A 25,285-nucleotide genomic window follows, 5' to 3' on the forward strand; every position below is an offset into this window, starting at 1 on the left:
GCAGTGAATCAGTGAGGCTGAGTTCAGGAATTCCCCCAAGTAGCTTCATTGTTGACCTTACCCAATACTATTCTACTCAGCTCTTAACTGTAAAGGAGACCAGAAAAAAACAAACGAAAAAAAAGAGCAGCAGTATGTCCTTGGTAGTCTAATTTCATTGTTATTTCAGCACATTCTGTTCTTTTCCGTATTTGGCTTTTATCTTTCACTCTTATTAAACTTAATAATCTAACACCATATCTGATTTTTAAAATTCTATATATACACACCAAAAAAAGGGGGGAGGTCAGACACATAAAAGTGTGATATCTCCAGACAGAGCCAAATTCCTAAAGGGTTAGCCTACTCAATGGCCAAGCAAAATAAGACACAATCAGCGCTAACTTCATTTTCAAAAGTTCCCACGTGCAGGTTTATAAGTGCCCAGAGGGATGAGTTACCCTCAATTGTGTCTTGTTTAATTTGGCCATTGAAAGGACTAACCCTTTTCTAACTTGGCTCTGGTTGCAGATATCACACCTCTGCATGTCTGAACTTGATTCTTAACTTGGCTTTTTCAGTGCACATTAAATGTTTCTGATTTGGTATCACTCTAAAGGAATTTGTAAGTGGTTTCTTTGCACAAATGTCTGGACGGATTGGGGTCAGGTGTGATTGGTGGGCTTCCACTATTAAATTATTTCACACCCCCTCACCCCCACCTAATGGCTATAACCTCAGAGTTCATCTTCTGTGTGGGAGGCCAAAATATTCTGAGATCATGCACTGGAGAAGTTAGATCTACATGTTGCAATTATAGCAAAACAAAAATGATATATTGCTTTGTTGAATATATGTGCTGTCTTAGCCAAGAGCTTCTCATTAGCACTTTTTACTTGGAAAAAATAATGAGGGATTGCTTAATCCAGTAGATAGTATACAGAGATTAAGTCCTGTTTCTGTCCATTTCTTCATTTATTAAATAGGAAGACTACTATTCATCACAGAAATACCTAGTTTATGATTTAGTGCAAAGAATCTCAGTTGGAATTAACTCTGATGTCTTTCACGGAAATTCATTTTTCCCCCTGAAAAAGAATAAAATTCAGCCTATAGAGATTCATAAACTCAACAAGATAACCTAAGTTAGAATGAGGGAGAAAGAAGAAAACTCAAGCAAAGATTCATAAAATGGAGTAAGGAATGAGTGGATAGACCATGAATCTTAAGAGTCACAAAACAGCATTGCATTCCTGACTTACTGGCTTTCTTGCCAGTGGTAAGCCATTTAACCTCACCGAGCCTCAATCTTCTTACATGTAAAATAGAAATTACAATAATTTCTACCTCCCTGGGTTTTTTAGAGAATCACATAAAACTATAGATATGTAAGTACTTTGTACAGTATAAATCCCAATAAGATATTTCACTACTATTATAAAAGAATTAAAGAATGACTAAGTGCTAAATCATGGTGTGACTATAAGAGTTCAGAGAAAAGGGATATTGTATGAATTGTAGGAGATGAGAAAGTGTTCTTGGAGCAGGTGCAACTTGAGGTAGACCTTGGAGGATGTGTCCAATTTGAGAAAGTACAAAGGAAGTAGAAAGTCTTCTGGATGAGAGAAGTAGGAGAGGGTTGGGGAAGGGAGAGGGCTGAGGGGGCAGCAGACACAGGAGCATACAGATAAAAGCACTGGGTGCCAGGAGTGAGGAAACTGGAGGTGAGGGTACACCTCAGGAGAAGCAGAAGTGAGGCTAAAGAGACTGAAGGAGCCCTACCAAGGACTGAATGTTGGCATCCTCCCAAAATTCACATGTTGAAACCCTAATCCCAGTGTAATGGTATTTGGAGATGGAGTCTTTGGGAGGTAGTTAAGGTCAAATGAGGTCAAGATGGTGGGACTCTGGTCTGATAGGTTTAGTGCCTTTATAAGAAGAGACACAGAGAGTTCATTCTCTGCGCGCATGAACACAGAGAGGTCATGTGAGCACTCAGAGAAAGAGCACCACCTCTAAGCCAACAGAAGAGACCTCAGAACAAAACCTCTTGCCGGAACCTTCACCTTGGACTTCCAGCCTCCAGAACTCTGAACAGAAGCTCTGCTGTTTAAGCTGCCCAGCTTACGGTATTTTGCTGTGGCAACCCATGCTGACTAAAACAAGCTCCAAATATGGAAAGCCTCAAAAATTAGACAGAGAGATCTGGCTGTAGTTTCCTGAGGGTAGTGGCAAAATGAAAGGGCTGTCTTTGGAATATTATCTTGGTAATGGTGTATAGGGTGGGCAGAAAGGAATGAGGCTGAAACAGAGAGGAAAGCCAGGAAACTATTTCTACAATCCATATATAGTGTGATAAAAACAATGACTGGAAACATAGCACTGAGAGGAAAAGAATGAATCCAGTGGGCAATTTCTAAGACATGCACAAAAGTATCCAGTGATAGGGAGTAAAGGGAGGGAAAGAGTCAGCTTGAATCCTAAATTTGGCTCTTGTCTTCGTATTTTTTTGGAATGGATGAGGGCCTTAGAATGAGCAGGTTGAATTGCTCAAAATAAGAAACTCAAGCATTTTTATGATAATCATCTTTTTCTTCATTATTATATAGAGCACTAAATCTTTACTCATGGGCTGGCCAAAGATTAGGAGGCTAGAACTATGCTCAATTTGGCTTAATTCCAAGTCCTATCTCTAACTTCAGAGTTACATGCTACATGCTCCTGTTTCCACATCTAGTAAAATAGGAAAAGTGGAACACTCCCTTCTTCAGCTCATAAGTTTATTTGTAAATGAGTGAAACAGCATTTGTGAATATTGGGAGTCCTGCAAAAATATTATCACACAAACATAAAAATTAGTATGCTGAGACACACAACCATTATGAATTAGTATTCATGGTCAGCAGAGCAATTAACCTTTAAAATTTAAGCATTTTTGATCAGGAACCTTACGAGTCATAACTCAGAATTTCATTTTTGGGCTAAACATCGGTTATTCAAAGAATAAAGACTTTTTTTCTGAGAGTCTGTGTTTTTGTTATAGCCATTCAAATATATCTGAGATGTAAACAGAACAAAATGTTATATTTAACAGAGAAAAGAAATTACATTATCATTTCTTCATTAGTAAAAATTTGGTGAACTATTTATTCTTATGTATGTATACACATATGCATACATATACACATACGCACATACACTCATATATATAGTAGAGATAGATATACAAAATCTAACTCAAGACATTAGAACTAGAAATCATTTTACAGGTCATCTAGTGTAGTGTTTTTATTTGACAGATGAAATAACTGAGACCTAAGCTTACATATTCATATCTCACCAAAGAAAAGAACTGAGGTAAGAGAGTTAAAGGAATTTTGCAAGGCCATCTCTTGGGTAAGCGGCAGAGCTCAGACTAAAGCACAAGTCCAGGTTTCAGAACCTGTCCTTTCTAAAGCCTGAACCCATGATCTTTTCATCATGTCACGCTGTCTGCCAGGTTTTCTTCCCAGCCTATAATTCTGGAGGCAACATTAGGAACCCAAAGCCACCCCAGAAGAACTGGATAAGGCCACTGGGGGCCTAAAAATTCCCAAGAAGCTGCAAGCCAATCACCTGTCTCTTCTCTTGGGTTCCAACTGTGACAACCTAATTGTTACAAAACAGAATTTCCCCAAACTGTGTTTCTCTGAACAAACAAATAAAAAGCTTCTCAAGTTTGAGTAAGTTTTGGAAATTTTGTTGACTGTATTCCTTTCTTGGAGATTCACTCTACATATACTAAAGCTTTTGGGAAATGTATAACTAAGAAAAAGAGAAGAAGAAAGAGAAAGATGTGGAGAAGGAGCGAGTAGAGGAGGAGGAAGAGGAGGAAGGGATGGGTAAAAGGTGGAGGCAGGGGGGGAGGAGAAGCAAGGTAAAAAGAATTTGTTCCTATTTAACCCAGTGTTTGCAAAACTTATCTGACCATAGACTCCTTTGTTTACATATATTTCTCAGAGATAATAGTCTGTAAGATACAAATTTAAAAAATTTTGCATTTAACGTCTTTATACCTGTTGGATTGGTGTGTTGTTTGTCTCTGCTAACATTTTGTAATTTAATTTGAACTTCCTAGAAATATAACTGAACCCAAGGAAACACTCCCTGGGGGAGAATCTTAGGCAACTGTCAGTCCCTTGAGGGAGCAGTGAATGGCAGAACTTTTCCAGCCCCAGAAAATGTCACTAGGAACTACAGCCGGCCTCACACAGGTCTCCTGCAGGCCCTCCATGCCTGGTCCATGGTGAACACCTGTCAGGGAGTTGGGGCTCATAGTGGCAGAGCCTTTTTTAAATCACATTTTTCCACATAAAAGCATATGGATATAAAATCCCTGAGGAGAAAATTGAAATGATACAGTTTATCACACAGTTTTCTTTCTGCAGCGTTTATTGAAAAAGGCATTATCACATGGAATCCTTTTGAATTGCATTTTGATTTTGTAATTTTATTTATTCGTGGTTTTCTGATGTCAAAGTGTTGTGTGAGCTTAAAATTCTATTTCAGATCCATCTAATTGTGTTTGAAAAGATCTATGAAAACAGTCCCTACCATGTGAATTATCTGTGTTGTCTGGGCTCTGGGTAACAGCCCGCACAGCTTCCTGCAGGACTCAGCCCCACGGGCAGCCTTTTTTCTTACCACCACATCCTCCCCACAACTTGCTCAAACTGAGCTACATAAAGCCTGAGCGACACACCTCAGGAGGACCTATTCCCCTTCACTTATGCTCAACTACCTATTTGGAAATGATACCGCTTCTGATGTTTTCTTTATAATCAATGCTGGAGGAAGCAAAGTCCATGCTAACGTGCTCTGTTTCTCCTCCTCCAGTTTATTGTCTACAGTCCTAACCCATCAGTTACTCCATCTATTACTGCGACTACTCCTGCAGCTTCAGTGGTCGATGAGCTGGAGCATAAATAGAGGTGACTTTCCTTTAAAGGTGGCCTCATTTGCAGCAGCAATGGGAGAGGAGAATGACAGTGGCTTGCTGAAGCTTTGGACCAGCTTGTGATATCATCTATTTGCTTCTTTCTAAGTCACCTAACATCCATTCATTCATCAAAAAGAAAAATCAAGAGCTTGCTTGGCGTATGATGAGGGCATATGACAAATCACAACCCATAGTTATTTCTCACACAGACTTTTCAGTGTAGTTGGGTACACAACCTTATCACAAACAAAATGTTAATAATGACACAGTTGCAAAACAACAATGCAAGCATGGTATTTTATTCAATAAATTCACTTTTTAAAAAAGCATTATTTAGCTCCTACTATGTGCCAGACAATAAGCTTGGGGCTAGGGATGAATGAGTTGTCAGGGTGCTCACTGAGACGGGCGCCTGGGTAGCTATGTTGTTAAGCGTCTGCCTTTGGCTCAGGTCATGATCCCGGGGTCCTTGGATAGAGCCCTGCATTGGGCTCCCTGCTCTGCGGGAAGCCTGCTTCTCCTTCTTCTATTCCCCCTGCTTGTGTTCCCTCTTTTGTTGTGTCTCTCTCCCTGTCAAATAAATAAATAAATAATCTTAAAAAAAAAAAAAAGTGCTCACTGAGAATCTAGGGAGAGAGAGAAAAAAATTAACCAGTACCCACAATACAGTGGGGCAGGATGTGAGGGCGATCTGGCTGTGACATCTATCACCACACTGATCACCAGGGTTGATTTGGCTGATCTGGCCAGCTAGGCAGGTGTCCCCTTCCTCCCTCACGGCTCCATGTGCATCCCTCCCAAACCTGCATGCTTGGTCAAAGAGAACAAACTTCTCTGATAGAGGAGGGCCATTCTTTGGTCAAGGATATCTTGAGTAGCTGCACTCCCTTGCTAGAACCTCCAAACAAGCTCTCAAAGACCATTTGTAGGAGAATGTAGGGTAGTCAAGCTTCCAAGACTCCAGATACACCCAAATGATGCGCTGTATGTGGCAGTCTGCCTTTCTTAAAAAAAAAAAAAAAAAAAGGACAGTGGGGCAAATGCTTTGAAAGAAGTATTTCAAGAGTGCGGTAAGAAAATAGGAATTCTAGCCAATGAGAATCTAGGAAACAAGAAAGACACCATGGCGTGATTTTTGAAGACAAGAGGAATTTGGCCAGGGGGGTAAAAGAGAGAAAAGCATTTAAGGCAGAAGGAGCAGGGGGGCAGAAAAAAGCCTCAGAAGTGAGGGGGGAAAATGCTGAGCCCAGGAAACTGGGTTCATTGGCCGTGGACGGAGCCATTTGCTATACACTGGGTATCAGGTCACAATGACAAGAGAGCAGGCAGCAGTCCAACTACAGAGGGTCTGGAATCTGGACTTTGTTCCTAAAGTAAGGGAGGGTCATAGTAACATTTCAGACAAAGAAATCATACCATTTAATCTGAATATTACAAATATTACTGCAGCAGCAATACAGGAGGAATTCGAGAAAGAGTTATTGTGAAAAAAGAGGCAGCCTGAACCAGGACAGAGCAGTGAGGAACGTAGGGTAATTTCCAAACCTGTGGCTTCAGAGAATGGGGATGTTGATGGCTTCATTCACTAGAGAAGAATATGTTTAAGGAGAAATGAATTTGGTGATTGAGTCTGGAATGAATGAATTCAGGTTTCCAGGATATTCGAGTAGAAGTGTCCAGTGGGACACCAAGGTTCTAGAGATAGACTGAAGATAAATTTGAGTGTTTTCTGGATGTAGGTGGCAATGGAAGCCATGGGAACATGAGTTTGTCAAATGGTGCCAGATCATCCAAAGGAGATCATGAAGAAGAAGGGAGCAGAGAGGTGCAGGAGCAACTCTAGGCAACTCTGACGTTGACTAAATGAGTAGGAGACAGGAAATGCAAAGTGGCTGAGGAATATAGTCCAGAAGGAGCTGGAGAACCAAGTTATTAAAAAAAAGGTGTTAGGGAAGCAGCCCCCTCACACTGCTAGCCTAAGTGAAAGGGGGATTCCTCACACGATATAGGCAGCAGGGACCTTCAAAGGACTGCATATATTCTTTTTTTCCTTTTTTTTTTTTTTTTTTTTTTTGCTAGCTTTGTAGTAAATCAGTGTGAAAGCAATCTGATTCATCTTATCTACCTGCAAACAAGGAAACATTTCTATGGTCTCTCTGGCCCACTTAATTACCACTTTCATTTTACAGATAAGGAAGAGGAGACTCAAAGGTTGAGACTTGGCTACAAGTACAGGTAACAAGAGTTAGTGCCAGCCCTAAACCCTAAACTCTCACCTGCCTTCAAATCTAATCATTGTTCACTGGATCCCACTGGTTCTGATGACATTTCCCCATTTGTTCTCTTTTTGTCCTTTCCAATTCTTTCTTCCAAATGAATCAAATTAAAACTAGAGACTCCTTACAAAATTTGACCTTGCTGCCTGCACATAAATGGGAATCTCATTGCATATTCTAAAAAAATGGCTTATAAAAAACATAAATCAGTAAAGAGTTTTAGTTTTCCCCCTGTGTGAATGCTCATTGTTTCTATCCTGTTCCCCTTCTGCTATTTGGGAAAAGCAAAAAAAAAGAATGAATGAATGAATGAAAACTTCGACAAATTTCAGTCAGGAAAATAACTGCCTTAAGAATACCACTGATCAGATTTTAACGTGAAAGGAACCTGAGGGAAAATAAAAATCAATCTAGGTGAACATATATAAATGGTCTGCAAATAATATGCTAATAGAATTTTCATGACTATGTAACATACCCAGCATATCCAGGAATGAGTCCCAGGAAAACTCTAAAAGACAACTGGTCTGAGGTTTAATATTTTGTGAGTCAAGACCACAGTAATCTCAAGTAAAATATACTGAGAATGGGTTGCTGTGTAAGATGAGGTTGGATTAGGAAGGCTATCTTTGTTTAATCCAGGAGAGAATGACTTTTTTAAAAGGTTTCAGAATGTGTCTCCAGTGATTAAATTACTATGCTGCGATGAGGAAAGAAATTAGGTCAAAACTCATTATCAAGTGGCATTTCCACAAGCGGCGAGGGAATACACTGTTTCCTATCAGACATTACATCCAAAGTCTGGGTAGATTTCTTTCCTGAACCTGAGCCTAAAAGACTACTTCATTTCCTCACCTTTTCCCAGCATTTTTAAGTATGCAAGTTCCAAGAGTGACCGTGAATAGTAGACAAACTACTCCAATTCCCTGGGCTATAAAACTTTCTTGAAAAGCAACTTGTAAACTCAGCAACTTGCTTCAGTTTCTTCCTGCCAAACAATATTGGTCAAACATCCCCATTCTTATGGACAGTCAGAGAGAAACTATCACAGTCAAAAATATTTTTTTTAATTTAGAATAAATCATTTTTGGCACAACTTTGCTTCCATTTCTTCCTCTCTGGAGGATTGTTATTGTGGAGTTTAGTACTCCAGACTTGAATTATCAGCTTTGGTTTTTGCTTTAGGGTCATAACTGTAAGTTACTGAGAGCATTAATTGTGGTGTTCTTTGTTCTACTGGCATCTTTCTTCTGAGAACTCCAAGCTATACTGTTCAGTGTTTTATCTCTTGAATCCTCACAGAGGCCCTGGAAAATAGAAATACTACAATGGCTAATCTACTTTTTAAAAATATGTACATCATTCTACCCAACGATGTAAGATGCCTCCCTATTTTTAACTTTATTAATCAAATGAGAATCATAGTCTATTCCTGATATTTAAGGCTTTCCCAGAACAGATATTTTATATTATTTATTGGATGGGTGGGTGGGTGGGTGGATGGATGGATGAACGGATGGATGATTAGTTGGATGGGTGGATGGATAATGTATGAATGGAAGAATGCATAGGGGAGAAGTGAGTGGATAATATATCTTAGAAGAATTGAAATAAATTAGTTCCATTCTTACCAACAACAACAAAGTGAAGAAATAATCTAGGTGAAACAACCCGTATTATTTATATGACACTGTATTTGCTACAACTTGATCTCACTTACTCTATCTTAACCTATATATCCTATTATCAATGAAGCCACCTAATTGATAACTTAGATGATAACTTAATGAGCATATTATGATTTGTTAAAACTTGTTTTGTAAAGACATTTATCTCTTTCTATCCTTATATGACATTCTTAATGGCATCTGATCAAAATATTCCTTCTAGTGGACCCCAACAGTGCAGTCAAATCACTTTTTAAGACTGTGATGTTCAAGATTGTAATTTTCAAAATGAATAATATGTTCCATAACTTCAAGAGAAAAAACAAGGTATATACCCTTCTTTACTGCTATTTTAGGATGATCTCTAAAAGGCCACTTTGAAATGACTACTGCAGAATCACATGGTCATTCATTCCTTCAACAATTACTTTGAGTGCATGCTCTGTGCCAGGCACCATGACAGATAGCTCCTGCTTTCAAATACTTTATAATCTACTAAGGAGACAGACCAACAAATAATGAAAATGTGATGCGTGGGACCATAAGGAAGTGTGCAAAGCATAGTGGAGACATAAAAGAAGGACACCTCGGTCTGCTTCAGGGCGTTAGGAAGAGATTAATCGGAAGAAGCCATGCTTGAAGTAACACTTGAAGAATGAGGAGTTTGCCATTCTCATTAGCAGGGCAAGAGAGTGCTTGAGAGAATAATATGTGCAAATGTGCAAAAGTGCAGAAACATGAGAGATCCTCATGTGTTCAGAGACTGCAGGAACTCAGGTACGGGAGGAGAGAAAAGCGCAAGTGACAGAAGACGAAAATAGGCACATGGGAGAAAGGCAGATGATGCAGACTTGTTTTCCTTGCAAAGAAATTTGGATTTGGTTCCGCAAACTAAGAATTGCGAGAAGAGGTGCACTGTCACTGCATCTGCTTGTGAGGAGCTGCTGCAAGGCCTAGCTCAGGCCCCTGACTGGAGAAAACTGCATCCAATCATCAGAGCCTACAGAATATGTAGTTTTTCTCCATGGAGATGCCAGCTCACCATTACTTCAGTAGCCATATTATCAGCATGGTCACCTTAACTACAAAGGCTGGTTGAAGACCCAAACAATCTGAGGGAAAATCCATCCCAATACTATTCTAGTATGGTTAGCTGGCCCCTGTGGTGTATGAAAACTTGCTCTTGTTTGAACAAATATTATGTGCTAAATAACCTAAGTTCCTCAAACTGGGATACACAGTTGTATATAAGTATGGAGTATTTTCCTGGTATGGCAAGTTTGCTCAAAACTGTGTGGCAAAAATAAACATGTAGGTATTTCTCAAAATCAACATGATATTTAAGATTAAAAACCTGCCATTCAAATTCGTCCCCAACCTCCACTTCCAACACCCACCCCAACCCCCTCTCCAAGGGGACAGTCATTCCTCCATACAGTTCTGGGCAACAATGTGAAAGTCTGAAAATCCAGTTCTCCCTAAATTATGTATGGAAAAGGCTATGCCCCTTAGGAAGAAACATATTTGGGGGAAGGAGGGGATCATACATATTTTATTCTTTGCTATGATTCAACATTAGTCTGTATATAAGTTCACACCAAACATTTAAAGACAGGAATAGTGGCATGTTGGATTTTCTCAACTGTTTAGCCTCTTTTGACAGCCCTGCCTATTTCTCAAGGTTATTTTAAGGATTAAATGAGGAAATGAAAGCACTTTGTAAACTGTAAAGTGCTACCCTGATGTAATGTTTCATTAACAAATTAATTTACAAATGGTTAGAACAAGGTGCCTTCTGAATGATGGTTCTGTTCCCACATGAACTAGAAAAAACTGCTCTAGTGTGGTCTGCTAAGCACAATGAAGGGCTGCGGCATTCCCTGATGTCATGGCACAGATGTGCAGAATTCTGATTGTCTACATCAGACAGTAGCAATCAGGCCGCGTGTGGAAACCCATCTGGTTCTCATATTGTCTGAATGAGGTGGTGAAGTGGAAGATTTTTACTTAGCTGAATTTGAACAAATCCTCTTGAGCTTTTACCAAATGATTAAAGACAGTGCAAACTGTCCTCAGCCTGGTCCCCATTCTTTGATGTACTCTGTCAGCAAACCCTAGGCTATCACATAAGACAAAAGCTGAAGTGGTGGATGTCAGAACAGTAATTCCAGAGTTCCTGAGTGATTTTACTGAATTGTCACTGGTTCATTCAACTCAGAAGTTATACGTGAGACACTGGAGGTGAACCAGACATAAACCAGACCTACCCAATTTTTAATGTTCTCAGCTGTGTATTTGTGGGAAATATATTTCTTGGAGGCTTGCCACTTCTTTGTTGAGTGCCGTGGCTGGGGTTTCTGCTTAATGGTTGGGGGGTGGGGTGCTGCTGGTGACAGAAATGCTAAAGCCAAACATAGAAGCCTAGCTAAAGAAAACAAACTTTCTCTCAAGAAGACGCACATTTAGCTCCATGTGTTAAAAGAAGGAAGTTATTAAATTTTTTAGTTGGGCGTCCATGTCAGATACAACATATTTTACTTTAACCCCTTCTAAGACCACAGTTTGTTCTTATTAACAGATTATTCTGTGGAAGTAAAAAGATGGGACACTGATGACAAATGAAGAGACACATTGACATTTTAAAGGATTAATCCTGGTTCGTGGGTGTTTAGTGGTTTTCACCAGGGTTATCCAAACTGAATCCAGAGATGTAAAAGTAAATTCTTATGCAGACCCTGAAATCTACCTGATCATAATACATATGTCGAGACCTAGTATACATAAAAAAGGGGGTTTCCTTATTTATCCTATTTACCAAAATGTGAGCCTGGTAAGTAGCTGAGGGAGCTAATATGGTCTTTCTAACATGAAATATGGTTGGGGACATCTAATGACATTGAAAATGTTTCTCATTTAAGTAAAGTAGATGTCCTACATGAAGACTGATCATTTGAACCCCAATTGTTGAAATGTCATATCCTCCAAGTTACCTAAACTTCAGACTGAGATCAACCTGAGGACTCATCCAAACCAGGTAGAGATCCCCTTATCTTGGAATTATATACACTTGACAGCAGTTCTGGAATTTGGTTTCACACAGCAGTTTATCTTGACATTAATTTGGACATACCAACTCCTACATTGGAGATCTTTCTTAATTCATATATCTGATTTGTACTGGTTTTTATGTGCATAAATGATCCTGATCAAGATGAATACCTGTGGTTATACTATGCCTGCCTTAAAAGCCCGCTCTTGCACTCACTACACACAATCAGTATGACATCTATATTAAACTGATCTTCGCACAAGCCTGACAAGTGAAGGAGATTAACATCTAAAGAAATAGATGTTGGTGTTTATGTTTGGTCTAAACAAAATAGCAGCCTAAGAGGACACTTCCATTCCTCAGCAAGACTAGGTCTATCTCAAAGATTCTCTTGATCCGCTTTTATCAATATTATTACTGAGAATAAGAATAGCTAACTCTTTAGAAGAGATTCTATTTTACAAAGCACTGTAAAGCACTGTACATGCATATTTATTGCTTTAAAAATCTTGTAAAGTAGACATTATTAAAATCTTCGTTTCACAGAGAAGAAAACTCGGTGCACATGAGGTGATGTGACTTGCCCAAGAACATACAATCAGCAAGTGACAAAAGAGAGATTGACACTCAGATTTTTATTCCCAATCTCAGGGGTTTTTCCACCATGCCCATCTTTCTCTTTTTATGTCACCATATGTCATTCTTCTATAGGTTACAGAGTAGAGGAATACAGGAATGGCCTTTTAAACTCTGAGACTTCAATGAGGAGCTTCAACTGCATGAAGTGTTTTCTTGCTGTAAAGCAGTTGCTGACCCTGGTCTTTCTCATCAGTCAGCTCACTTCTAGTTTGGCTATTTTCCACTGACAAGATCATCATTCCCTTTCTTATCACTCTCAAGAGACCCTAGCAGAAGGGCAGCAGGAGGCAAAGAGGTGAGTGTTGTGGTTTCTGGTCCCTAGATTTTGACCCCATCACTTACATTGCTTCCCACACATTTCATCCCATAGGCACTTAATATATATTCCTCCTTAGGAATGAACACTAGTTGATTAAATTTGCTCACAGGATCATAAATGTTAAACAGGAAGTCCAAATTGAACAATTAAGTTGCCTGCTTATCGGGAAGTCAACATCTTTCGACTAAAGAGTATGGGACAACATGACTCATACACTGAGAATCCCTTTGGCCTCCCATTTCATAAGGAAAGGTGAAGAAAGCAGATGCTGCCTGACATTCTATGGGCTTATCTCTAAGAACAGAGATAAGTAAGGAGGTATAAGGAGAGTGGGAATCCACTCCCAAATTCTTCACCCAGTTCTGCCCCCTCAAGATTGTCTGCAGGTTGGGAACTTCACAGTGGTCTTCAACCAGCATTAGCAGGGGAATAAAGAATGAACCTTGCCAGCTTGGCTGCCTTTAAAACCCAGATCTTCTGAGACCTGTCTACAATGGCCAGAAAGGCCAAGTAAATGTCCCTCATGCAATTGGGGTGCTTCTGTGGCCCATAAGAGCTATTAATGACCCTCATCCTCTTTATATCCAGTATCTATGACTCCAAGTCCTTATGAAGAGACTTTCAGAACTTAAAGAACAGACACAAACAAGCCACCCACAGATTATGTGCTAAATCTTGTACTCATTATAGAGAAAAATGAGCATGAACTCATGAACATTTCCCACATCTCAAAACAGATGCTTTAGAAAACATGTCAATCATGGTGCTAGAGAGAGGCTGGCCACTGGTAGCTTTGGAAATTGTTGGGTCCATTATTCCATGATCAATTGTTTTGTCTCTATTTAATCCAATGTTGCTTTTTTTGGTGTATATTAACACTTAAGTCTATTCATATACTTCACCCAAGGATCCTGGCAGGCTGTTGGACAAAGTGTCCATTTGATACTTAACAACCCTCTTATCTCAGATTTGGTAATTTGGTTTTAAACATCTATACTATTTCAATAGTCACTTGGTATCTGCTCATAAACCATAATGAGAAAAAAGCCTTGCCTTCAAAATTATCAATGGCACTAAAGCCTGGAACACAGTAGCTGTTCAATAAATAATTGTTAAGTATAAGTAAGATGAACTTCCCAGGCGGGATTTAGATCCGAGTAATGATAGAGAGGAGGCATAGACAAGCCTACCAACTATCCGAAGTGGCATGTCAAACCTCTACCTTACCCAGTAGACAAGAGTTGCTCAACATAGGCTCAGATGGGACAGATATTTCTGTCAGAACGCTCAGTATACAAAAACGCTCTCTTTCACCTCAAAATTTCACATTTCAGTTCTCTCCCCAGTAAGGCAGATCTTTCTGGGAAGTATTTATAAAATTTTTTCTCGAATCAGAGGCCTCCTTCAATTATTTGCTTTTCTAACAGAAAGTTTACCCAAGAGAACACCCATACTTTTTTTGGTCTTTCGAAAGACTGGGAAAGTACGTATGCTTTATTAAAAGAAAAAAAATCTCATTTGGGTGAAGGTTGAGGAGGCAGGCTGGGTGTTCTTGCCATCTCAATAAGAAGTATCCTTGTTTTTCTTTCCCTTTTTCTTTTTGGGTTTGAAGTTCTGTGATATTATGAGAAACAACAAAAGGCTTTTACATAAATCATCTAAGTGCTAAGGTGACAGACGCACTGAGGAGAACAGAATTAATGTTTTTGGCTCTCAAGCTTCAACAGAAGGAAACCTTTGTTAACTTTCAGCAAGGATCCTTCTGTAAGCCATTGTCCTACTCTCAAGCACTCTTCTCCAGAAAAATAAATTGTTAACACTGTTTAGACTCTAGATACCTTCTAAAACCAGAGCAAAAATCATGCTTTATGAATATCTTCAAATACTGTTTATATGAGCCTACTCTAGGGTCCATTGAGCATTCCCTCTGGAACCTCAGGAAGACCCAGGGCTCTAGCCTAGGCTGGGGGTCTCAGGAGCTGGACCTGTCTTTGCCAAGGGGAATAAAAGCAGGATAGAGTGGATAACAAGAGCAATTGAAATCTACAGGCCACAGAGATGATCTCCTTCTACTGTTGTCCCAGGAACACCCTAAAGCTTCTGGCATAAGCAGCTGGTGTTGATGTACTGAGAAAAGAACCAGACATGACTCCACGGCCTGGCCCCCTTGGTGTACTAGGTCTTCCCTAATGGTCTTCAAGATCCTTCTAAGACACCTGTATTTCACCCAGGTCCTGGCTGCCCTCCAGGATATTGATAGCGTTATGAAGTAGGAAGAAGGAATGGGGTGTAATGCCAAAACAGTATCTGTATGGATGGGGTGCATCTAACATGTTATTTTGTGGTAAATAGGTCAGCAATTCAAAGGTATTACCATAATAGGGATTTATCAAATACCCATTTTATGTGCTGGTTTGGGCCATTTTTTATGGTTGGGGGATGGTGAACAATAAATACAAATGTGGGAGGCCTCAAAGAGGGTCCTGCACCATCAAGAGACCAATAGGCTTTGCTGTTTGAAACCTGGGCACACAGTCCTGGAGTGTGGAAGCACTCACCGAATGCATCTGCTGTGACGGACACTGCAAATGAAGTGTGTCTTCTGAGTAGGTGTCAACTTCCACCAGAAAAACACACCATGTGGGGGGTATGAATTTCCATCCACAAAATCAATGGTGCAAGAAATGGCACATATCTTAATTCTCTATCAATCAAGTTAATTGCAATTGTGAGCCTACCTTCTTGGAGGAAACCTCAGTCACTCCTGGGGTCCCCCTTGCAGTCCAGGGCTGTACATGGGTCAGTGCCTCACCCAGGAATCCAGCTGAGAAGTGCCCTTCATTTCTGCATGGTTCTCCAACAGACTTCCGCAGCTTCTGTGCCTGCCTGGGGCGGGGACACAGAGGAAGCTGTTTATGAGTTCTCTCTGCCAAGACACCACAGGCAGCCATTTCTTTTAGGAGACATCCTCTAAGTGCTACTCAGGGGATCATGAAAGTTCCTGCTGCCCTTCTCACTCACCAGCTTTAGGAACTTCTTGTAGTCTGGGGAAAATTCTTCTCTGGTCATATTTCTTCCAAGCCACTCAGCTGCATTCTGTCATTCCGTCCCCCTGGGGACTTTGGCTCTTAGAAACAAACAAACAAACAAACAAACAAAAATCCCAGGAATTTTGTAGATAGCTTCTGCTTTCCACCTGCCACAGAATTTTTCTGGGACAAGAAACATAAATGTAGGCAAACTACACTAGGGTGTTAGAACCATGGAGAGAAAATAAATAAACCAATATTTAGCTATACATATAAGAGCGATAGACCAGAGAAAAAATCCAGATTGACAACATTCCAAAGGTGCTTAGGAAATCAGATTTCCTCATTACAGGCCCTTATCCTCGACACAGGTATCAAAGGTGCTATACAATGCAACATCGCCAATTTACCATAATATAGGGCTGACAGAACTCCACATGGCCGTGAATATCCGGTGGCCTTGAATGCATAAGTGGCCACAGTAACTGGCCAGGTTATAATCACCCACCTTGCAGAGCAGGCCTTGCCAGGATTACGCCCCTCTCCAGGGGCTACCTGTGTGAAGCTGGAGCTGATTGTGCCAACCACATGAATGGCTTTTGTTCCCTGCAGTTGAACTGAGTAACCATATTTTTCCAGATAAGCACCTGCTGAGGGAGGCTGTATTAATTTCCTAGGGCTGCCACAACCAAGTGCCACAAGCTGAGTGACTTTAAATGACAGAATTTTTTTCTTCATAGTTCTGGAGGCCAAAATTCTGAAATCAAGCTGTCAGCATGATCATGCTCCCTCTGAAGGCTCTGGAAAAGAATCTTTCCCTGCTTCTTCCAGCTTCTTATGGCTCCTGGCAATCTTTGGTGTTTGTTGATTCGTGAGTGCATCACTTCCAATCTCTGCCTCCACCGCACATGGCATTCTCCCTGTGTGTCTAAATTTCCCTCTTCTTATAAGGGTAACAGTCATATTGGATTTAGTGCCCACCCTCATCAAGAATGGCCTCATTTTAATTTGATTATGTCTGCAAAGATCCATTTCCAAATAGAGTTCCATTCACAGGTTCTAGGTAGACATGAGTTTTGGGGGAATGCTATTCAACCCAGTACAGAGGTTGGAAACTCAAAGCAATAGGAAAGGTTGCCTTCTTTTGTTATTAACTGTGTTGTCCAGTTTGTTGTAGCTCCCTGGGGCTGCAACAGTCTGGGTGCACTGTCACTGAATGTCAGCTGTCCCTGGACTAGCCTCTGAATCTCAAAAGCAGCCTTGAAGGTAAGCAATTTTCTACCGTTCATGGGACTGACTTTTGGGAGAAATTAATACAGGGTTTAGGATTTTCAGACTGGGATCTACCAGCCACTAAGCCTCCTTCCCACCCTTGCATGACAGAGGGGGAAATTAGAAGCCCCCCGAGAAGTGCATGTTACCAGCCACAACTCTGTCCTCCAGTGGTTGGGGGAAGGAATAAGGCTTGGATTCAGAAGCTCAAACTTTCAGTTATAAGTTCTAGGGATCTAATGTATCATGTAGCAATGATAGTTAATAATACCATATTATATACTTGAACTTTGCTAAAAGAGTAAATCTGGTGTTCTCACCACACACACACAAAACATAACTATGTGAAATGATGGACAGGTTAATGAACTTGATTGTAGTGATCCTTTTACAATGTATCCATGTATCAAATCATCATGCTGTGTAACTTTTAAAAAAATGCTGTACAACATAAATATATACAGTTCTTATTTGACAAACATACCTCAGTAAAGCTGGAAAAGAAAATAAATAAATAAATTTTTTAAAAACTCCAAAAGGAGCTCATATCCATTCATGTCACAGAATAGCCTCGAATAATTCCGGGACGGGACCACAGAGGTGGCCATTCCTCTCCAGCACGAGCAACTCTCCAGAAGCCCACATCCCAGATCTCCCATAAAGGTCCAGTTCAAGAAAGTAACCCTAACTGTTGCTCAACACTCTGCAAATCTGGTACATCATACGGACTGACACAAACTCATTTTCAAGAGAGTAGATGCAAAGAATAGGGTCTCTGGGTCTGCAGTGGGACAGTTGATGCAAAGTCTGCTGAGTTCTGATTGATAGCAGCAACTTTGCCTGAAGGCACATGGCAACACACAGTGATCAGTCATTTGGCATGAGTACATGTGGAAAGGGCCAAGATCTGGACCACACTGGGAGCCATTGCTATTTTGCAATTAGCCACATAGAACACAAGAGCAAGGTGTCGGTCGACAAACCTTTGATGAAAAGGGTATCTCCTTTGCCCTTGAACAGTTTGTACCCAGCCCCCCAGGTGTGAATGGGAGTCTAGGCTACAGAGCACCAAAGAAGCAGAGGCAGCCTGATAGCGCCATCTCAGGCCCCAGGACAACCACAAGCCATTAAGAAAACCCAGGCTTCCTTCCCCGTCACCTTGGACAGTGAGACTCAAACAAGAGGTAAGGTCTGAGATGGCAGTGGGCAGGATGGCCCTGAGACTGCAAAGGAAAACCAAAGGCCAAATCCCAGTTAGGGTGGCCTCTGGAAGCAAGAAGCCATTCAAAAGCTAGGAAGAATGTAAGGACCAAATACATGACACAAGGTTCCTAAAGGAATTCGCACTGTTGGGAGAAAAAACTGAGTGGAAGAAGACGTCCTTTCTCGCTGTAGCATTGGCCCAGGAAGGGGAGCTGAGGACAGTTGGTAGGAGGTCCAGACTCAGAGATGTATGGAGAAGCTGAGAGCAAGACAGGGTACCCATAAGAACTTCTCTCAGTTTTATATGGAGTCGTTTCTCAAACGTAAAGGTTATTATGATCAACTAATCAGTAGTAGGGGAAATAATGTATTGATTTTGCCCTATATAGTTATCAAAATATGTGCGTCAGCTTACTCTGCCTACATACTTTATTAAGATGTGGCAAGAAGTAGTGATTCTGGTTCCTCTAAAATGCCATTCCTTCACGTTTAACTAGTACACTGAAGTAAGGAAAAAGAACAGTGATGTGATTGTTTTTCATTGCAAAATACATTTTTTCCCTTCTCTGCTTCTTGATTCTTGGGAATTGGTTCCTTCCTGCCCCCCCCACCCAGTGAATTATAATTCGTTTAAAACTTGAGTCTTCTGTCCAACTTAAGGATTTCTCTCCTCTACGGGAGTTAGTCTTCTGAGACCCCAAATGTAATACCAGCTGGCTCAACAATCCCTCAGTCGTGCACAAAAAATTGATAGAAATCTATTCACTACATATGAAATCATGTTACAGTTTAATCCCTTCCTATCTCTGTGCCAGGTGCTTCACATGGTAAAGCTGGACTCAAGAGCCTCCACACAAGTGAGATGTGATTTTTGGTAAGCCAGGCAAATCGAAAGATATGATAAAGAGTTCTCCCTCTACTCAACGAAGAATATTGATAAGGCAGCAGTTTTCTGTTAATGCTGTCCAAAAGCATGACTTTGTTTAAATTCTCTATAAGTGTCCAAAAGGAAATGCTGATGCAAATGAATATAATGTGTTTCTGTTAAAATCTGCAGTGTAACTTTGTAGGAAATGTAAGCTTCATAACTTAATCAAGTAAAACATCAATATAGCAACAAATATTTATTATGCATTTCTGTGCCCTAAGCACTAAACGAGGCCTGTTTATGGAACAATCCTAGAAAAATTATATACCACCGTGTCCAAACCCTCAAGGAGTAAATTTTTTTTAAGTTGCATGAAAAGATAACTAGCATAAAAGCAATGGAAGAAATCACAAAGGAAAAGATAGACTGAATTAACTGCATGAAAATGCAAACCTTCTATTTTTCAAAATACAAGCTTATCAGATGATACAAAACTAAGTGAAATATTTATATAATCATATTGCACCAAAGATAAGCTCCGTGATATATAATGAGGTTATGTAATAAAATACGCTAAGATCCAATAGATAAATGGTCCACGGACATGACATTCACAAATGAGGACATATAATGGCTTATACATATTTGAAAAAATTAGCCTCAGTAATTAATCAAAGGAATGAAAATTAAAACAGCAACAAAAAACAATTTACCAATTTATCCAAGACATTTTTAACAATTGGGGCGCCTGGGTGGCTCAGGCGTTAAGTGTCCGCCTTCACCTCAGGTCATGATCCCGGGGTCGTGGGATCAAGCCCCAAATCGGGCTCCCTGCTCAGCAGGAGGCCTGCTTCTCCCTTTCCCACTCCCCCTGCTTGTGTTCCCTCTCTTTGCTGTCTCTCTCTGTCAAATAAATAAATAAAATCTTAAAAAACAAAATAAAAAATAATAATTGAGAAAATGCAATCATTCTTGCCTGGATCTTAGAAGTGAGGAAAAGAAACAAATGACCCCTTCTATCTCCCAAGTAGAGCAACAAAATGGGAGGGATAAATCCACATCAATAAGTAAAGGAAGAGAGAATGTCTGAGAAAAAAATAGTTTTTTAACTGAATAGAGTTGGAGAACTGAAGGTATTTGGATGACAGTAGATTGTAACCTGAAAATCTGTTCCATCTACTGAGAAATTAGGGAAAAAAATTTGTCAGTGGGGAGCTGGGAAGAACATGGGGACATGGAAAAGGCTTTGTGTCATGGTGTCATATTAAGCAGGATATTCAACTACATCCTTACTGTTGAAATAATTGTAAGTTTCAAATGGCTTTCTTTTATGTTGGGCATCATGATAGGCTAAGAGTATCATAACAAAATTATAGTAAAGCAATTCTGCAGAGGGCTAGTACTAGGAGGTCTGGGCACCCAGCTTGCAGCTGATGTCACTTAACCTGGTAGATTTTAGAATATCAAAAGGAACAGATGGGCTGCAGAGTCTTCAAAATCCCCCCAGTTGAGTTTCTAAAAAATATCAAGGCAGTCAGTCTGTGTTCCTTAGGTACAAACCCATATGCCTTCCCAATCATGCTGGGGGTAAAGCTGACATTCCTTCTGAAAACAGTGGAGCCTCACAACGATCCATGTTTGACGAGAAAACCATTGCTTCTCTCTGAGATGAGCTGAGGCATAACTGCAGGTAGGACCAAGAGTCTCCTTAAAGGATTATTATGAATCATAAAAATAAATGAGCATCCCAGAACCCAAAGTTCTACTCCCTTCTCCGGCTCACAACATTTCAGGCTAGAAAGCTTTCAGAGTGGGTATAATTCACTGCACTCAAAGAAAAATGTCAACAATGTACCCAGACAACACCTTACTTAGAGCAGTAAGAAGCATCCTCCTAAACAAGCTATAAAGTGAACACTCTAGTGTATGCAATTCTTTTTTTTTTTAAAGATTTTATTTATTTATTTGAGAGAGAGAGAATGAGAGATAGAGAGCACGAGAGGAAGGAGGGTCAGAGGGAGAAGCAGACTCCCCGCCGAGCAGGGAGTCCGATGCGGGACTCAATCCCGGGACTCCAGGATCATGACCTGAGCCGAAGGCAGTCGCTTAACCAACTGAGCCACCCAGGCGCCCTAGTGTATGCAATTCTTGTTGGATTATTTCTTTGTGGGCCAATTAAATGTTGGAAAGCGAGTACTCAAAATCGTAACTTTGGTTTTAGAATATGGATCTGTGGCCCTTCTTTCTAGTGATAATCGGCTTTAGGGTCATTATGTATCTTCCCAGGGCACTCTCATTCAAGATAATAAAAGCCTAAGGCTATGCAAGGCTTTGTCTTCTACAGGGGAAGGGAAATTATCCAACCCATTCAAAAGGAGTATATGCTCTTTAAGAAACTAATTAAAAAGACACCAGAAAGCATTCCTTTTTAACACACATAAAAAAAATTTTTTTACATTTCCATCTGGCAGGATTCCTTAGCCTGTTTGAATACAACTAAGGGTTTATATTCATGCAGTTCATGCTGTTTAGTCCAAAACCAAAACCTACAAAATCAAAGCCTGAGGAAAAGTCAATAAACACCACATATATCCATCATTGATTCCAGATTATTGTTTTCCAAGGAACTGAAGAGGATAAAGGGAGATTAAGATAGAATCAACATATCTTAAATCCATATATTCCTCATGAAAAGCACTGACCCAAGAAAACCAGACTTGTAGTTTTTTAAATAAGCAGCTAGCATACTATTAAACTGAAATGTCCAGTAAGCAAATGAGTCTGTAATCTGACAGGATAAAAAGTATACTGACTTTCTAAATAGGATAAACTGCATTTCAGATAAACAATTTATTGAAAATGGAATCCCACCACTAGGTAATTCCTCAAAAACTCTATCTACAGAACATTAGCTCTTCCTGAGCACATTATTAACTTGATTTTTTTTCAGGAACAGTATCTCACACTTTGCACATTCCAAACAGTGTTCCTTACCTCTTCATTTCTGTCTCCAAATATGCTTCTCCTCCATCTTTCAGATCTCAGGAAATGGTGCCATCAGCCCCACAGTTGCTGGGGCCAAAAACCTGCTCTCTTACCCCTCGAGCTCCACATCCAACCCCTCAGCAAATCCTGTTGGCTCTACCCTCAAGATCTAACCAAAAGCCAACTTTTTATCATTTCTACCATCTTAGTCAAAGATACCAACTCCTCCCTCCTGGACCATGAAATAGTCTCCTAACTAGATTTCCTGCCACTTTTGTCCACCTTCAGACAAAACGATCCAGTGCCCAGAGCAACTTTTTAAAAGCTCAAATAATATTATGTCACTCTTTAGCCCACCAAATCCTCTGTGGTTTTCTATTACTCTAATAATAAAAACCAAACTCTTGACCATGACCAACAACAATATACATGACCCATCCACTGCCCATCTCTGTAATCTCATATCCAACTACTGGCATACTGTACTCCAACTACAATATTCTACTCCCAGCTCTTCACACCCAGCTCACACCCTCACTTCAACCAAGGCTCCACTCAAATGCTCCTTAAAAAGGCCTTTTTCTAGCAACCCTCTCTAAAATACCCACCTGCAACCTCTACTCTGTTCTCTCTCTGCCTTACTACCCTCTCTGCTTTGGATATCCTCATAGCCCTTACATAACACATGTATTTGTTACTGTCATCTGTCATTCCTGCAGGGTGTTAATTCTATGAGTGCAGGATCCTGGTTGTATTCACAGTTATATTCCCAACCTTCCAGGAGGTACCCAAAACACAGTGTCCATTTAACAAATATTCATTGAAAATTCATGCAACTAATGAGGACAATTACAAAAAGTGGGTGAGATCATTGCAAGCCTTACTGTTTTCAGCTAAAATCCATTCCACATATAAGATGTACCTTGATCTAGAAAGAATGTGAAAATAAGTACCAAAAGACTACAATGTTTATTATACCTATCTCATTACATTATGGTCATATATTACAATTTGTGTGTAATGTAATTAATATATACAATGCCAGCTGCATTATATTTTCAATATCCATAGCTATCTCTTTACTTTTTATAATACATTGTGTATGTGCTGGCTCATTTGAGCCAGAAAAACAAATGTTTATTTTCATATTGACATAATGAAATATTTATCCTCCTTAGATTTGGTATTTCAAATTCTGGGAATTTGTCTTAAGGCAACTTTTCAAAACTTGAGCAAAATGTAAGCATAATGGAAAAAATGTATGAACAATTATAAAAGAAAATCTAACAATACCTCAGAGGTTTTAATCTCCATCCTCAATGAGCTAAGATGTCCCAACAGAATATTAGCCATTTTAACTGGTCAGGGCAGTCCCCAAACTGTTAGATCAATCCCTGATCATTCCACTGAACCCAAATCAGAATATCTATGTCTTTCTCCTTTCAAAATGTACATACACATGTGTTTAACAGGAAATGAGAAAATGTTATACCAGGAGTGCATGAGGGAGGAGAATTCTAAAGGGTTTGTTGTTGTTGTTGTTGCTATTAAAAGAAGAAAACAAAAATACACAGAGATATTAGTGCCTATTCAAGAGAAAAAGTCTCACAAATCTTGGGAACAGTTACTAATTGGTAATAACCCAGTTCTGACTAAAGGCTAACATGAAAATATATCCAGAGCAAAGATATGTAAATAGTTCAATGCAACAAAAGTAAGAATACAGAAATAAACCTTTACATTTATGGTCAATTGATTCTTGACAAAGATTCCAACCCAATTCACTGGGGAAAGAATAGTCTTTTCAACAAATAGTACTGGAACTACCATGTGACACATAATAAATTTAGGACTTTAATTCACACCATACACATACACAATTTGCACATTTACCATCTCCTGATCTTCAACAAGGGCAACAAAACCCACAATAGGGAAAGGGCAATCACTTCAATAATGGAACTGGATATCCACACACAGAAGAATGAAATCTTACACCACATACAAAAATTAACTAAAAGTGTATTAAAGACTTAGATGTAAGACCCAAGACTATAAAATTACTAGAAAAAAACATACAGAAAAAGCTTCCTGGCATTGGTCTGGGCAATGATTTCTTTGGATATGATCCCAAAACACAGGCAACAAAAGCAAACATAGACAAGTGAGATTTCCTCAAACTGAAAAGCTTCTGCACAAAAAATGAACTATGGGACTTCACCAAGATAAAAAGCTTTTGCACAGCAAAAGAAACAGTCAACAAAACCAAAAGACAACCGACAGAATGGGAGAAGATATTTGCAAATGACATATCAGATAAAGGGCTAGTATCCAAAATCTATAAAGAACTTATCAAACTCAACACCCAAAGAACAAATGATCCAATCAAGAAATGGGCAGAAGACATGAATAGACATTTTTCCAAAGAAGACATCCAAATGGCCAACAGACACATGAAAAAGTGCTCAACATCGCTCGGCATCAGGGAAATCCAAATCAAAACCTCAATGAGATCCACCTCACACCAGTCAGAATGGCTAAAATTAACAAGGCAGGAAACAACAGATGTTGGCGGGGATGTGGAGAAAGGGGAACCCTCCTACGCTGTTGGTGGGAATGCAAGCTGGTGCAGCCACTCTGGAAAACAGTATGGAGGTTCCTCAAAAAGTTGAAAATAGAGCTACCATATGACCCAGCAATTGCACTACTGGGTATTTACCCCAAAGATACAAATGTAGTGATCTGAAGGGGTATGTGCACCCCAATGTTTATAGCAGCAATGTCCACAATAGCCAAACTATGGAAAGAACCAAGATGTCCATCGACAGATGAGTAGATAAAGAAGATGTGGTATATATATATACAATGGAAGATAATGCAGCCATCAAAAGGCATGAAATCTTGCCATTTTTGCAAAGACATGGATGGAACTAGAGTGTATTATGCTGAGCGAAATAAGTCAATCAGAGAAAGACAAGTATCATATGATCTCACTGACATGAGGAATTCTTAATCTCAGGA

The 25,285-nt window shown here is 39.8% G+C and overlaps 1 long non-coding RNA gene across 4 annotated transcripts in view; it reads right to left on the reverse strand.

Moving 5' to 3' along the window:
• Positions 1–25,285, reverse strand: part of LOC141373092 (uncharacterized) — a 121,254-nt gene that overhangs the window by 91,312 nt on the left and 4,657 nt on the right. For all 4 annotated transcript variants that reach the window (XR_012378724.1, XR_012378725.1, XR_012378722.1 and 1 more), the window contains 2 exons: positions 15,929–16,034; positions 15,646–15,793 (listed from right to left, as the gene is read on the reverse strand). This is a non-coding gene — a long non-coding RNA (uncharacterized lncRNA). The remainder of the gene's footprint in view (positions 1–15,645; positions 15,794–15,928; positions 16,035–25,285) is intronic.

This window comes from Callorhinus ursinus, unplaced genomic scaffold, assembly GCF_003265705.2.
Source record: "Callorhinus ursinus isolate GAN/ISIS: 27379988/994484 unplaced genomic scaffold, GSC_fseal_2.0 scaffold7, whole genome shotgun sequence".
NCBI classification, from domain to species: domain Eukaryota; kingdom Metazoa; phylum Chordata; class Mammalia; order Carnivora; family Otariidae; genus Callorhinus; species Callorhinus ursinus.